Raw genomic sequence first — 15686 nt, 5'->3', positions numbered from 1 at the left:
GTCTATTTTTCACTTCATTTTAATCAGTTATTGCATTACGTATTTTTAGGCTCTGTTTGGTACATACAATTAAAGATTGTTATGGCTTCTGGATGGACTCATCCTTTTATCATTATGTTGCCTTTGCCGCAGCAGATGTTGCTGGAACAGATGGCCAGTCATGAAATCTACATGGATTCCAACTTCATGCAAGTGCAACCTCATAGCAGCTCTATACCCAAGCCACAGAGTGCTTATCTCTTGCTCCTGGGGCATGCTTGATGCTGAGGCCTAGGAGGAACAGAATAGTATAGGAAAGAAAACTGGGTATAGGCTGAAATTTTAACCAATGAAAGGCAGCTGGCAGACACATTCTTCCTCTTCCTTCCACAAGCACACTGCTCTGAGAAGTAGCTCTTTATACAGCCTCTGGGAAGACAGTTGCTCTTGATCCCAAACAGGGCAATACCATAGAATCAATTGCTCAAATTTAGTAATATATTTACCTCTTGGCTTTTCCTCCTTACCTTTCTTCCTGTGGGATGACACTTTCCTTAAAAATTACTGGCACATAAGCCTTTGCCTTTACGTGTTTTTTTTTTTTTTTTTTTTTTTTTTTTTTTTTTTTTTTTTTTTAAACGGGTCTCTATTAACTTGACCTTCCCAGAAAGAAGTTAAATGAACTTTAGGATATTGTCTTCCATTTTTTCCTTTCCCATCCATGTCCTCCCAACTCTTAAAGACACTTCTTCAGAAACATTCCGTTTTAGAAATGACCTCTTATCAGGCCTGTTCAGCTAGACAAGGTACTTCCTCTTCTCCAAATCTAGTGTGAAGTGTAGAGATTCAAATAGTGATTGAATTTAGTTTGGAAACCAGAAACCCTGAAGAACCCAGGTCCTTATGCTTCCCCAGCATGATATCCCTTTAGGGGCCAATTGACTCCATTATAATAGGGTACAGTTCCCACAACATCCTGTAATGTCACTGAATGCTGAAAACCTGGCAATCAGGAGTACAATAATTTTTTTTCTTCCTGGCCCTTCTTTGGATAGGAAAAATTTTGTGAGAACACAATCCCATCAGATGTTATATAATTCAGAGTTGTAAAGACATACAGAATTGTGATGGCAGTTAAGTGTACAAAGTGGAGAGAAGTATATATGGATTCCCTGCCCCAAAGTGACCCTTGCCTGAAAAATTTGCTTCTTCAAGGTCTCTAAAAACTACATACATACATCAAAGAACAATTCTTAATTTAAAAGCTTGGCTGGATTCTATAGTCCTTCCTTTTCTCTGTTACTTGCTTTGCTGTAGAAGCTGGGTAAAATGTGAGGATATATAAGAGCAAGAGACCTGTGAACCCTGTATTATTTCAGCTTCCCAAAAGATCATCAAGAATTCCTGTTCTGGAGATATTTTGGTTGGAAGATGTAGGTGTAAAGTGAGCATTTCCTTGTCCTCTTGGAAATCATCCAGACATACCAAGGAGGCAGAAAAAAGACACGTGTTCCATCTTGATGGAGTTTTGCTTTCACTAAAAACCCAAACCACAAAATGAGTGGAATGAGTGCCCCAAGTGATAAACAAACTGGAATATATATGGGAGGAAATCGAAAGAGAATTTGTGTGGCTGTAGGTTTCAGTATGGGCTGACAAAACGCATTTCTCTAAAGTGATAAACACTCCCTAAACATAAATTCCTTGATTGCAGTAGTAGGAATGGGAAACATAACCTGGCTAACAAAGATTTCCTGGTTCTTAGAGGGAAAAGTTGGTGAAACTGCACAGAAATGCACACGGATAAGCCACATTTTGTCCATGTGGCTGTTGGGAAAAGAGGTATTCCTTTCCTTATGCTAATTTTATCAATTGCAGAAAATTTTCCTTGTCTGGAACAGGGCCTAACCCATCCACCGTAAATCTGCAAATGACTTTAACTGACAGAAAAAAGCTTTTCTGAACTAAAAATTGGTAATTGAAAAGGAAACAGTAGCCAGACATGGTGGCTCACACCTGTAATCCCAGCACTTTAGGAGGCCGAGGTGGGCGGATCACTTGATATCAGGAGTTCGAGACCAGCCTGGCTAACATAGTGAAACCCAGTCTCTACTAAAAATATAAAAATTAGCTGGGCGTGATGGCGCATGCCTGTAATCTCAGCAACTCAAGAGGCTGAGGCAGAAGAATCACTTGAACCTGGGAGGCAGAGGTGGCCGTGAGCCGAGATTGTGCTACTGCACTCCAGCCTGGGTGACAGAGTGAAATTCCTTCTCGAAAAGAAAGAAACAGCACCTGACCTGTTTAGAGATTTACAAAAAAAAAAAAAAAAAAAACAAAAAAAATAGAAGAAATGCATAGGAATATCTTGTGGCAGACTAGTACGAGAAAAATATTGCCACGGAGAAAATAAAACTAAAATAATTTATCCTAAAAAAGAAAATGTAAAGCAATTATCTCTCTCAAACAATAGCAAAAATAGATGTATAAGATCTCACAGAAAATATACTGACTCAGGAAAGATATTTTATTTATTTCATTTATTTATTCATATTTATTTTCTTTATTACATTTATTTATTTATTCACTCTGTCACCCAGGATGGAGTGCAGTGGTGTGATCTCGGCTCACTGAAACCTCTGTCTTCCGGGTTCAAGCAATTCTCCTACCTCAGCCTCCTGAGTAGCTGGGACTACAGGCGTGTACCACCACACCCGGCTAATTTTTTATATTTTTGGCAGAGACGGGTTTTCACTATGTTGCACAGGCTGGTCTTGAACTCCTGACCTCAAGTGATCTGCCTGTTTTGGCCTCCCAAAGTGCTGGAATTACAAGCAAGAGCCACTGTGCCTGGCCGATATTTTCTGAGCTCTACCAGCTCATACTTCATATGGAAGGAAAAACACAAATTAACAGGAAATTTACAAGAAGGTAGGCATTGCTGAAGTTATAGCAAGGAATAGGAAAGAAATGAAATTGTGCATGTTTTGGAGCTCCCCTATTTCTTTTCTCATTCATCCTTTTAAATTCTTTTTATCCTTTTACTTCTGGGCCACTATTTAGTACTTTAATGGCTTCAAATTAAGCATAATTTATAGCTTCAAGTTTTTTCTGTTTCTCTTATGGAAGACAGTTGTTTTGCCTGGCTGCCCAAGATTCATTTTAGTTTTGGACATAGGATGTTCATCATCAAAATATAATAATCTTATGGAGATTGCCTCTTTCTTCCTATGTCATAGTATAGCCTTCTAGTTTAAAAGCTTTCTAGATAAAAAGATTGCCTTCATTCCTCAATATTCACTACTTCTTAAAGAGTAGTTGCTGCATATAAAATTCTTGAGTCATGTTTTATTTTCTTTAATACTTTGCTTGTCCTTATTTCAACAAAAGTTTATAGAAATACCTACAAATATTTTTTAATGAGTATTATAGATATCAGGAAGTGAGCCCTTTCTTTAGAAACGATTAAATACGAAATTCAATCAGATAAATTACTGAAAAACTAGGGTAAAAGAACTTATGAAATCAAATATACTTGAAAGATTGTTTCAAATAAATCTGTATGTATATTGACATACTATTTTGTAACCAATAAACATAGAATGAAAAGGAGAGGGATGCTGGGAAGTAGTGATCATTTCCACATTATCAGAATTTATACATAGGCTGATTTCCTCATCTTTTATAGCTGAGAGGTCATATTGTTTGCTATTATAGCATTTATATTTAATTGAATACTGTTAACGCTAAGAAGGACAAGGTAATCAATAACAATCAGGTTGTTGTCTTTCTTGCAGAAAAGAGAGGGGAAGAGGGAGGAACAGTAAATATACTAATTTGAGAAGTAAAATGTCAAGCTGTTTGTATTCCTAAATACAAACTTAAGTTAAAACAATTTTGCTAGGTAAAAACTCATAAAACCCAGTAGATTTAGGCTTAAACATATTGAATTGGAACTGTTTGCCTTTGGGGGTTAATAATTTTAAGGAATTCCTGTTCCTCATTTTAATTTGGTTCGGTAAAGAAACAGGCAGAACGAAGATGGGAGAGGAGACAACAGCAGAAAAATATCAACACATCTCTGAAAGCTAGGAAACAAATGTTATCAGCTCCTCTGTCTCCTTTCTAATAGCAAGGTCTGGCAGAGGGGATGCCATGAAAAGTTTTCTGATTTTGTCTGCTGACAAGAAAATGCTTCAGATAAGATACTGGCCTCAGAAGATGGTCATAGTGGTGAAAATAAAGGAGTTGTTCAAAAAGTCTGTATAATGAACTCATTAATCCCCCAACCCCCTTTTCCTCTCCTATGAATCCTGGAGATGACTTATCCCAGAATAGCACTGGAATCTGGAGGCTTGTTCTGAGGAAACATTGTGCCAGAGAAGCGCTAAATTTCAGGGCATTAAACACAACAGGAGTTGATCCCTCAACTGCCACATTGAGAGGAATGATGAAATGAAGATATTCCTAACTGAATAGGCAGACTCACAATCCCTTCTCAAGCTTACCCCAATAATGCTGGCCATTGGGCTTTTTTCTCTTCCCTTCTGTCCCACACTGGAGATAGGGCTTGCTCAACGTCTCCTAAAGCAAAATTGCTAGAGAAAATCTATTGGAATCACAGTTGGTGGGACTCTAACAAGCTTGCATTACCTTACCAGATCAATATCCAGTGAGCTGTAGAAGAAGAACCGAAGGCTCCTGGAGAGAGAGCTCCAAGAAAACAAAACACTAGATTTTTTGCAATCATTTGTAAAAATTTTTATTTAATTGATAATTGTGTATGTTTACAGGGCACAGCATGATGTTTTGATATATGTATACATCACACAATGGTTAAATCAAGCTATTTTTGGATGTAAAGTAAACTGCATTAGGCCATGCATTGATTTCTAAAAAAAAATAATTTTAACTCTGAAATTTATTGGTTGTTGGAGGGTCATGCCTGTCTTTCCCCCCAGAAGCTCTGTTACTCTGTGGCAACCTGTAATAAGTGCAAGGTGTACATATTGCAGCATACTTCTAAATTGCTAAGTATTTTATGCAAGCTTTTTAAAATAATTTTTCGCTATAAATCATGAAAAATATTTTTGGTAATCATTTGCTAGAATACAACATTATGACTATTATAGATCTTTAGTCCTATAGGTTACTCATTTGCTTGTTGAGAGTAACATGAAAGACCCTTCTCAGGCCAGGACTATGCCTTATTCATCTCTGTATCTCCTGCTCTGGGAGCATAATTCTTTACACAGAATGGATACTTAATTGCTTTCCTTTTAATGCAATTGAATTGTATTAAAATAATGAAAAGTCTCTTGAGTTTAACATTGAAGGGTGTTTTTGGTCTTGAAAATCTTAACAAGATATGCATAGATTACTTTTTAAACATTTTTAATTGGCGTATATTTTGGGGGGTGCATGTGATATTTTGATACCTGTCTGCAATGTATAATGATCAATCGGGGTAACTGGGATATTCATCACCTCAAATATTTTTCTTTGTGTTGGGACCATTATAATTCTTTTGCAGCTATTTTGCATTATACGATACATTATCATTATAATTTTCCTACTATATCATCAAATACTAGAACTTAAACCTTCTATCTAACTATATTTTTATACCCTTTAACCAACTTCTCTTCATTTTCTACCATCCTTCTTTCCTTCCCAGCTTCTGGTAATCGCCATTCTACTTTGTACCTCCGTGACATCTCATCTTTTAGCTTCAAAATATGAGAACATGCAGTATTTGTCTTTCAGCATCTGGCTTATTTCACTTAACATAATAGCCTCCAGTTCCACCCAGTTCATTCTCTTTTATGGCTAAATAATATTCCATTGTGTACATATGCCGATTCTTTATCTCTTCATCTATTGATGCATTTTTCATTGATTACATATTTTGGGTATTGTGAATAGTGCTACAATAGACATGGAAGTATAGATATCACTTTGATATACTTAATCAAGCTAATATGTTCATCACCTCCCATCTATCACTTTTACATAATAGATCTCAATCTGATTCTTCTTCCCTAACTGGAATTTTTGTACCCTTTAACCAACATCTTCCCATCTCTCACTTCTTCAAGCCTCTGGTAACCACCATTCCACTCTATACTTCTAGGAGTTCAACTTCCTTAGGCTACACATGTAAGTGAGATCATGTAGTATTTTTCTTTCTGTGCCTGGCTTGTCTCACTTAGCATAATGTTCTCCATATTCATCCATGTTGTCACAAATGACAGAATTTTCTTCTTTGTAAGGGCTGAATAGTATTCCATTATGTATGTTTTTATCCATTCATCCATTGATAGTTACTTAAGTTGATTCCATATCTTGGCAATTGTGAATAATGCTGCATTGACTATGCGAGTGACGATATCTCTTCAACACAGTGATTTCAGTTGTTGGATATGGACTCAGAAGTGGGATTGGTGGATCATATAGTAATTCTAGTCTTAGTTTTTTAGAGAAAACCCTATGCTATTTTTCATAATGGCTGTACTAACTTACATTTTTAGTGTACAGGGGTTCCCTTTTCTCCACATCCTCACTAACACTTGCTCTTTTGTCTTTTTGGCAATAACCAACCTAGCATGTATGAGATGATAGCTCATTATGGTTTTAATTTGCATTTTCCTAAGTATTGGTAATTTGTATTTTCCTAGTGGGGTTGAACACTTTTTCATATACCTGTTGGCCATTAATATATCATCTTTGGAGAAATGTCTGTTCAAGTCCTTTGCCCATTTTTAAATTGGGTTATTTGTTTTCTTGCTACTGAATCTATTTCTTTATATATTTTGGATATTAACTCCTTATAAAAGGTGTGGTTTGCAAATATTTTCTCCCAATCCATAGACTATCTCTTCACTTGGTTTCCTTTGCTGTGCAGAAGCTTTTGAAGTTTGATACAGTCTCATCTGTCTATTTTTGCTTTGTTGCCTGTGCTTCTGGGGTCATATCAAATAAATCAAAATAAAAAATAATTGCCCAGTCATGGATTTTTTCCCCATGATAAAATATTAGATTTCGATTATGTAGAAAATAGCATTTATAATGGTTTTACAGTTCTATTATAGATCCTAAAGAATAATAGATAGGAAAGTGAAGTAATGAACAATAAGACAAAAAGACATTTGTGAGTTAATTTCCCAAGCTGGCAAGTCCTATGGCTGAGGCAGCTAGTTTTTTGTCTGTGAGATGTTATCTGTGTCCAACTCCATGGTTGACACCATGTTGGGTCTTTGGATAACACTGTTCCTGCTGCTGGACAACTGGATGCTCTGAACAGTGCTGTAGCAGCTTCTATCCTTACCACCTCTACCACTGTCTCAGGGGTGTAGCCCCTTCTCGATGCCTGGCCTTTCCCCTGGGCACCACCCCTTCTGTATCTAGTGCCTTCCTTGTTTCACAGCCTTCCTGGATTTCCAGTTTTCATCTAGAGGCTTGCAATACTTCTGCCGAGAAAAAGAAAATTTCAAGACTCTGTCCCCGGTACTATGATATTGAAAACTCACTTTTGTGTGTGTGGAAAACAAGACATAGATTGCAATGACTTTAATATCTCCAGTGAGAAAATAGGAAAGAAAAAAGGGTATTCTACTCCCTTGCAATATATATGACCATGGCGTTAGTACTCAGGTATGACAGATACATATCCAAACATGCAAAATATCCTGAGGTTTAGTGTTCTTTTAGTGTACATGAAAAGATTATCCTGTTCCATTAGAAAATTATGCATGCTTCTAGTTGAAGATCAAATTTAGAGGACTGCAAAACAAAGGGAAGAAGGAAGAGAAAACCATGCAACACAAGCCAGTCTTGAAAGAAAGTGAAAGGGGAAAAAGGGAACAGTATTGATGCCACAGTATCAATAAAAGCTAATGTCCAGATGTTGACAAATGGCAGAGATGAAAAGTTTGGAAAAAAGATTAAAAATTAAAAATGATTTTGCTGGATATAAAACAAAAAGTGAATCAGCCAACTGCTAATGTGATTCAAAAATTGAAGATCCATTTGAGGTACATGCACAAAAATGCACAAAACGGCTTCAGATTTTCTTTCTTTGATACTTGGATTCTGAAGCTGTTAAGGAAAATCCAGAAAATACCGGCATACTCAAGGAAGTGTCATTGACCCAATACTCAATAATGAGCAGACATCTGCACTTGAGCACTTAGGATTATTGCTCAGAACATGTACATAAGTTTTGATGGAAAAGTGAATATAAGAAATCTCTCAGAAAGAAGAAAGGTTGAAAATGAATGTCAAGCAAGAAAAATATCTGCCTTTCCCCCCCCTCCCTTCTCTTCCCCTTGCCTGTTGACAAAGAGTGCATCATCGATATCTCCTAAAAACATATTTTGTTCTGGAAATTTATCATAAGAAAAATAGGGCTTTGAAGTATGTATAATACATCATCAAATAATTTTGCGGAGACTTGGCAATTCTGGTAAGAATTGAGAACATATAGGCATCTGTTTCAACACACAAAGCTGAAGCAATGTAGTAGTGTTTTCTACCTCAAAAAGGTTTTCCTCCACTAATGACTGATAAATTGTAAGTTTGTAAAACATGTTGAATTTTCAAATTATTTCCTTTGAACCTATACAAATATATAACTGATGATAAAAAGGAAGAAAAGCCAGGCAAATTCCAGGAGTGAGGTGGAAGAGTATTGACCAGGACTCATAATCATATGTACCACTGGGCTTAGCAGTGACTCATAGTAATCATAAAGGTAAATATTAAGTGCTGATTTAACCAGAAACTTATATAATATTAAAGGAGAGAGAAACTGGCATTATATAAGAGTGCTAAATATTCGTCTTCTATAATAAGTAAACTTATGAAATATTAAGGTTTAGACATGGAAGAAAAAAACCTGTTTATTTTCACTGTAAGTCTTGCAGCCTTGGATCTCTTGGAGAGATCCAAGATGGCTGATCACTAGCAGCTCGGGATTGTAGCTCCCACTGAAAGCGCAAAGAATGAGAGGACGCCACACCTTCACATGATTCTTGTTGCTCACGCACCAGGAGATTCCCAGTGGAGGAGCCCCACGGGTCGCCAGCACGACTCTTGTGACCGGCGAGGCGGTTTTGCCGGCGCCTTGGAGCGACGGTTCTTGGTGCAGAGTTGGAAAAGCACCATCAATCTTAACGCCGCTGATTTGGTCGGTGCAGTGGGTTGCTCAGATTTCGCCGCTGAGAATCAGTAAGTTGGACGTCCACTCAGAAACCTAATTACAAAGACGGTGAATTCAAAGACCACAGATGGATAAATTTATAACGAAGGGAGGAAAACGGCCAAAAAAGGCTGAGAATGCCCAAGATCAGAACGCCTCTCCCTCAGCGGGGGATCACAGTTCCTCATCAGCAACGGAACAAGGCTTGATGGAGAACGAGTGTGTTCCAATTACAGAAGCAGGCTTCAAAATGTGGATAATGAGAAACTTCTGTGAATTAAAAGAACTTGTTTTAACCCAATCTAAAGCAACTAAGAACTTTGAAAAAAGATTTGACGAAATGTTAACAAGAATACACAATTTAGAGAGGAATATAAGTGAATTGATGGAGTTGAAAAACACAATAGGAGAACTTCGTGAAGTATGCACAAGTTTTAACAGCCGAATTGATCAAGCAGAAGAAAGGATATCAGAGGTCGAAGACCAACTCAATGAAATAAAACAAGAAGACAAGATTAGAGAAAAAAGGATAAAAAGGAACGAGCAAAGTCTCCAAGAAATATGGGACTATGTGAAAAGACCTAATCTACGCTTGATAGGTGTACCTGAATGTGACGAAGAGAATGAATCCAAGCTGGAAAATACGCTTCAGGACATTATTCAGGAAAATTTTCCCAGCCTAGTAAGACAGGATAATATTCAACTCCAAGTAATACAGAGAACACCACAGAGATATTCCTCAAGAAGAGCAACTCCAAGGCACATAATCGTCAGATTCACCAGGGATGAAATGAAGGAGAAAATACTAAGGGCAGCCAGAGAGAAAGGTCAGGTTACCCACAAAGGGAAGCCTATCAGACTTACAGCAGATCTCTCCGCAGAAACCCTACAAGCCAGAAGAGAGTGGGGGCCAATATTCAACATCCTTAAAGAAAAGAACTTTCAACCCAGAATTTCACATCCAGCCAAACTAAGCTTCACAAGTGAAGGAAAAATAAAGTTTTTTATGAATAAGCAAGCACTCAGAGATTTCATCACCACCAGGCCTGCTTTACAAGAGCTTCTGAAAGAACCACTACACATATGAAAGGAACAAACAGTATCAGCCTTTCTAAAAAAATTATCAAAAAGAGCATCAATACAATGAAGAATTTACATCAACTAATGGACAAAATAGCCAGCTAATGGCAGTATTAAACTCACATATATTATTATTAATTCTAAATTTAAATTGACTAAATCCCCCAATCCAAAGACAGGCAATTTGAAAAAAACTAAAACACATCAGTATGCTGCATCCAGATCCATCTCACATTCAAGGATACACAAAGACTCCAAACAAGGGATGGAGATAGATTTACCAACCAAACAGAGAGCTAAAATAAATAAATAAAAAGCAGAAGTTACAATTAAGCAACAAAGATCAAAAGAAGCAAAGAAGGACATTATATAATGATAAAAGGAACAATGCAACAACAAGAAGAGCTAAAGTCCTAAATATATACGCACCCAATACAGGAATACGCAGACATACAAGACTTATAAAGAGACTTAGACTCCCACATAATAATAGTGGGAGACTTCAACATTAATATTAGACAGATCAATGAGACAGAAAATTAACAACGATATTCAGGACTTGAACTCAGATCTGGAACAAGTAAATGTAATTAACATTTATAGAACTCTCCACTTTAAATGTACACTCTTATCAGTACCACATCATATCAACTTAGAAGTTTAAAAGAAATCTTGGTTGGCTCCTTGTTTGCTATTCTCTTCCCTCATTTTCTTTCATGTCTCCATTATTAAGGACAATTATAGGCATACCCATATTTAGACTGCATTCTAACCCGGGCAATAAAGCAATACCCCCATCCTCTCTCCCTCTTCCTCTTTCTCTTTCTTCCTCTTCAAAAAAAAAAAAAAAAAAAAAAAAGTCTTGCAGCCTATGTTAAGTTTTAATTATTTAATACTTCATAAAAGTTTTAGAATTCAAATAGTACTGCATGATACTGTTATATATCATAATCCCAATCTTTAAAAAGAGAAAATAATGTGCCTAAGGAAAAGGGCAGAAAAAATCTAACACAAATTCTCTTTGAGTTGAGGGATTTTGGATAATTTTACTTTATTTCTAGTGCTTACTTTCTGTGTGCTTTCCAGGTCTATGAAATATTTACTCCTATGTTTTAAAACAAGACCAGTTAGTCAACCTTCTCCCAAGCTGGGGCAAGGCTGGGTACAGCATTCCTTCCAGTTTAGAGCTACCTTGTTTCTTTTCTTACAGTATAAGCCTGGACCCGAATAGTTTCTGTGTTTTCTCGAGTTGGTTCATGTTCTGTTAGATTTTGATTCTTTCTAGATGTGTCTATGCTATCTCTAAAGCTTTGATTGGCTGCTGGGTTGGTTTTGTATGGACAGAACTAAAATTCTCAGATCATTTATGTCTGATTCCTAAAGCCAGGACATGACAGGTGTTGGTTTTTCTTAGTCTCTTATTTTTTTTCAATTCATTTTTTTTCATTTGATTTCCACCCTGCCCCATTATGTTTTGGTTTAAGGAGCTACCTTCCTTAGGCTCATGTTCTTTAATTACTTATGGATTAATTACACCATCCCACAGATAATTGGGTATATACTGTGGACCTCTTAAAATAACTTTTAGAGGAGACAGACATAAGCCCATTTTTCTATTGGACAGCCCAGGTTGCCCCACACCTATGGATAGCTACCTTTGCACACCTCATTCCCTAATGTAAGTAGCTTCCCTCCCTGCTACCATAGCTAGCTTAGGAAATGCTGTTCTCCTAGCTGGTTCTGGCATGGTTGTGCAAACCTCCCTGCCTGCCTGTTGTTTGAGAATGGCATGTTCCTATTCCTCTTATCAGAAAGATATTTTTCTGACTCTGTGAACTCAGGGACTTTCAATTGATATTTATAAGACTGCTTGGGTATTTCTTCTCTCCTCTTCAGTTCTTCATAAAAGTTTCTGGTGAGTGGATCCCTCTCCTGGAGCATATTCCACAGTGCATCCAACCATATTCATCCCAATAGCACATTTCACTGGAGGTAGGTGCAAATCACCCAGTCTCCTAAGTTCCCAACATCCCATAAGCAGTAAGCAAGCCTGTAGCTTGGAAAGGTGACTTCACGCATTATGGAAGTTGGATCTGGTATTAATGGAACCAGGGGATACAAGTTGGATTCTGGGTAGACTGTCGCTGCTAGTGCAAACTCATTAGCAAGAAAAATAAATGTAATTAGATAATAGGTGTAGGGTTCTATTCCTGTCTGTGTCAATACTGATGGAAAATAATAGAGGTATGTTTACATTTAGATGTTGAGCCAGGAGGAGGGGAATTTACCACAAATGATACTTGCTGACTGTAACTTTTCACAACCAGTTTGTTTAAACCTGCAGAGATCCTGATTGAAAGCAGTATTTAGTGCTGGTCAAAGAGGGTGAGGCCAAGCACATAATAGCCAAGCCTCTGTGCACATAGTTTTAAACCTATAAAAATTACTTCAGGAAGACAAGAGACATGAGGAATTGCTGACATACCTGTCTCACCTTCTCACTCCTGATGGACAAGAGACTAGTCGTCAACAAGTTACTCTTACCTGCAGTGTCCCCCAAAATAAATGTGTGCACAGAAGACAACTCCTATCAAGAGAACAATTATTACTCAGAGCCTTCCATTCGGCCATGTGAAGCCTGCTGCCTAATTCTTCAGAAAGCTATCCTGATTTCTGTAAACAAGTCAATTGGGCATTTGTAGCGTCCTGCTCTTTAGGGCCTTGCTACTAAACTGGGGTCCATGAACTGGCAGGATAGGCATAACTCAGGAGCTCCCTAGAAATGCAGATTCTCAGGCGCTACTCAGGACTTGCTAAATCAGAATCTGCTTTGTAACTGGGTTCCCAGGTGATTGATATGCAAGTTAGAGTTTGGGAAGCAGTACCCTAGATCAGAGGTTCTCAAGCAGAAGGCCACTCAGGGTTTCTTGTTAGCCTTATGAAACGCAGTGAGTCTGGAGATGATAACACTTCTCAAGAGGACAGTGCCCAGAACTATGCTTTACTTTTGCAGGGACAAGATATGGAGAAGCTGGCCCTATTTTTTTTTTTATCAATCCCCTTAGAGATAGGGTTTTCTTTTCCCTCAGAAGAAGTCTAATGGCCAGTCAAAAGGAGCCTTAATAGTCTATCACCAGGGTCATTATCTAATATCAGTATCACTAGAGTTAAAATTATAAGCAACAGAAAACTAGTTCCCCATATCCTGGATGAGGGGCAGGGTTAGGGGTTGGCAGTATAAGCTTGACCAATATCTATTTCCTGCTGTGAAGGATCTCTATTCCTTTCAGGAAAGTTGTTTTCATTCCACCTGAAAATAGTGATTTTCCCACTTTAAATAGTAAAAGTCTGAGGATTGATGTGTGTGTTAGGATTCTTCAGAGAAACAAAACCAGTAGGATGTGTCTATTTATAGAGGCACTTAAGGAATAGACTCATGTGATTATGGAGGCTGGCAAGTCCAAAATCTACAGTTCAAGTTTGAATTCCTTCAGACTGGAAACCCAGGGAAGAGCTGATGTTGCAGCTCAAGTTGGAAGACCATCTGCTGGCCAGATTCCTCTTTGCTTGGCAGGAGTCAGTTGTTTCTTCAATTCAGGCCTTCAGCCGATTGGATGAGGCACACTCACATTATGGAGGTAAAGTCTACCAATTTAAATGTTAATCTCCTCCAAAAACACCTTCAGAGAAACATCCAGAATAATGTCTGACTGGATATCCAGGCATTGTTTGCCCAGCCAAGTTGACATTTAAAATTAACTATCACAATCAATCTTTGCCCACTGAACTGGCAGGATAGGCATAACTCAGTAGCTCCCTAGAAATGCAGATTCTCAGGCCTTTCTTCCTGCTCTTCTTGAACAATGCTGACTGTCACAACTGTATCTCAAGCCTTGCTTTACAGCTCTATATTGCAGACTTGTCTATCCCACTTGTATTTCAAATTCACTATGGCCCAGATGTCTGACTTTCTTTCTCATCACCTGCCCACCCGTAACCTTTTCTTTTCTTTCTCTCTCTCTCTTTTTTTTTTTTTTTTTTTTGTGTGTGTTCAGGACCACAGTTAATGGTATTCTTATCCAGTTCATCATGTAAGGCAGTAACCTAAGAGGATCTTCAACTCTTTCATCACCACCTTCCCTTCCCCATGTCCTCCTCCCCACTGTCCTCATTACCAAATGAAGATGTTCTCTTTTTTTTGGTATTAATTGATAATTTTTTTTTTTAATTATACTTTAAGTTCTGGGGTACATGGGCAGAACCTGCAGGTTTGTTACATAGGTATACACATGCCATAGTGGTTTGCTGCATCCATCTCCCCGTCATCTGCTTTAGGTATTTCTCCTAATGTTAGCCCTCCCCAATCCCCCAACCCCCTGTTATCCCTTCCTTATCCCCCTGCACCCCCTAACAGGCCTTGGTGTGTGATATTCCCCTCCCTGTGTCCATGTGTTCTCATTGTTCAACACCCACTTATGAGCGAAAACATGCAGTGTTTGGTTTCCTGTTCTTGTATCAGTTTGCTGAGAATGATGGTTTCCGGCTTCATCCATGTCCCTGCAAAGGACATGAACTCATCCTTTTTTATGGCTGCATAGTATTCCATGGTGTATATGTGCCACATTTTCTTTATCCAGTCTATCCTTGATGGGCATTTGGGTTGGTTCCAAGTCTTTGCTATTGTGAACTGTGCTGCAATAAACATGTGTGCATGTGTCTTTATAGTTGAATGTTTTATAATATACCAAAGGAAGATGTTCTAAGTACAGCAGCACTTTCCTAGGAAATACGAAAACTGAATGTTGTGCATCATTGCAACTGTCTATAACCAGCTGAAGTTTTTTTGTTTTTGTTTTTAACTGAAAACACACTGTTTGAGTGCCCATGGTAAGCCAAACACTGACTAGACCTAACTGATGATGATTTCCTCACCAATGAATAATAGCAATTGAGTAAACCAACCTTGCCAGACCTATGGATTCATTCTATGCTATTCAGAGTGCTAGCTTTTAATCCTCATTTAGTATAACCACTATGAAACCTGCCTTCTGGTATTTAAAAATTATTTTTTTCTCTCAGTGAAGAAATAATTGCATTTCTTCAAAGGCATGCTTTCATTTGCCTAGGAAATTAATAAACTAAATGTCTTAGTCCATTTGTGTTACTAGAACAGAATATCTGAGACTGGACAATTTATAAACAAAATACATTTGGCTCATGGTTCTGGAGGTTGGGAAGTCCAAGATTCAGGGTCTGCCTGTGGTAAAGACCTTCTTGTTGCATCATCCCATCGTGGAAGTCATCACATGGTGAGAGAAGGTGAGAGTGCACAAGATACAGTGAGAAAAACAGGGCCAAACTCTTGGGCTAACTAGTCCACTTTCATGATAATGGCATTAATCCATTCATGAGGAAAAAGTCCTCATGA

The sequence above is a fragment of the Saimiri boliviensis genome, chromosome X, assembly GCF_048565385.1.
Source record: "Saimiri boliviensis isolate mSaiBol1 chromosome X, mSaiBol1.pri, whole genome shotgun sequence".
NCBI lineage: Eukaryota > Metazoa > Chordata > Mammalia > Primates > Cebidae > Saimiri > Saimiri boliviensis.
Note: the sequence above shows the minus strand (reverse complement) of the source record.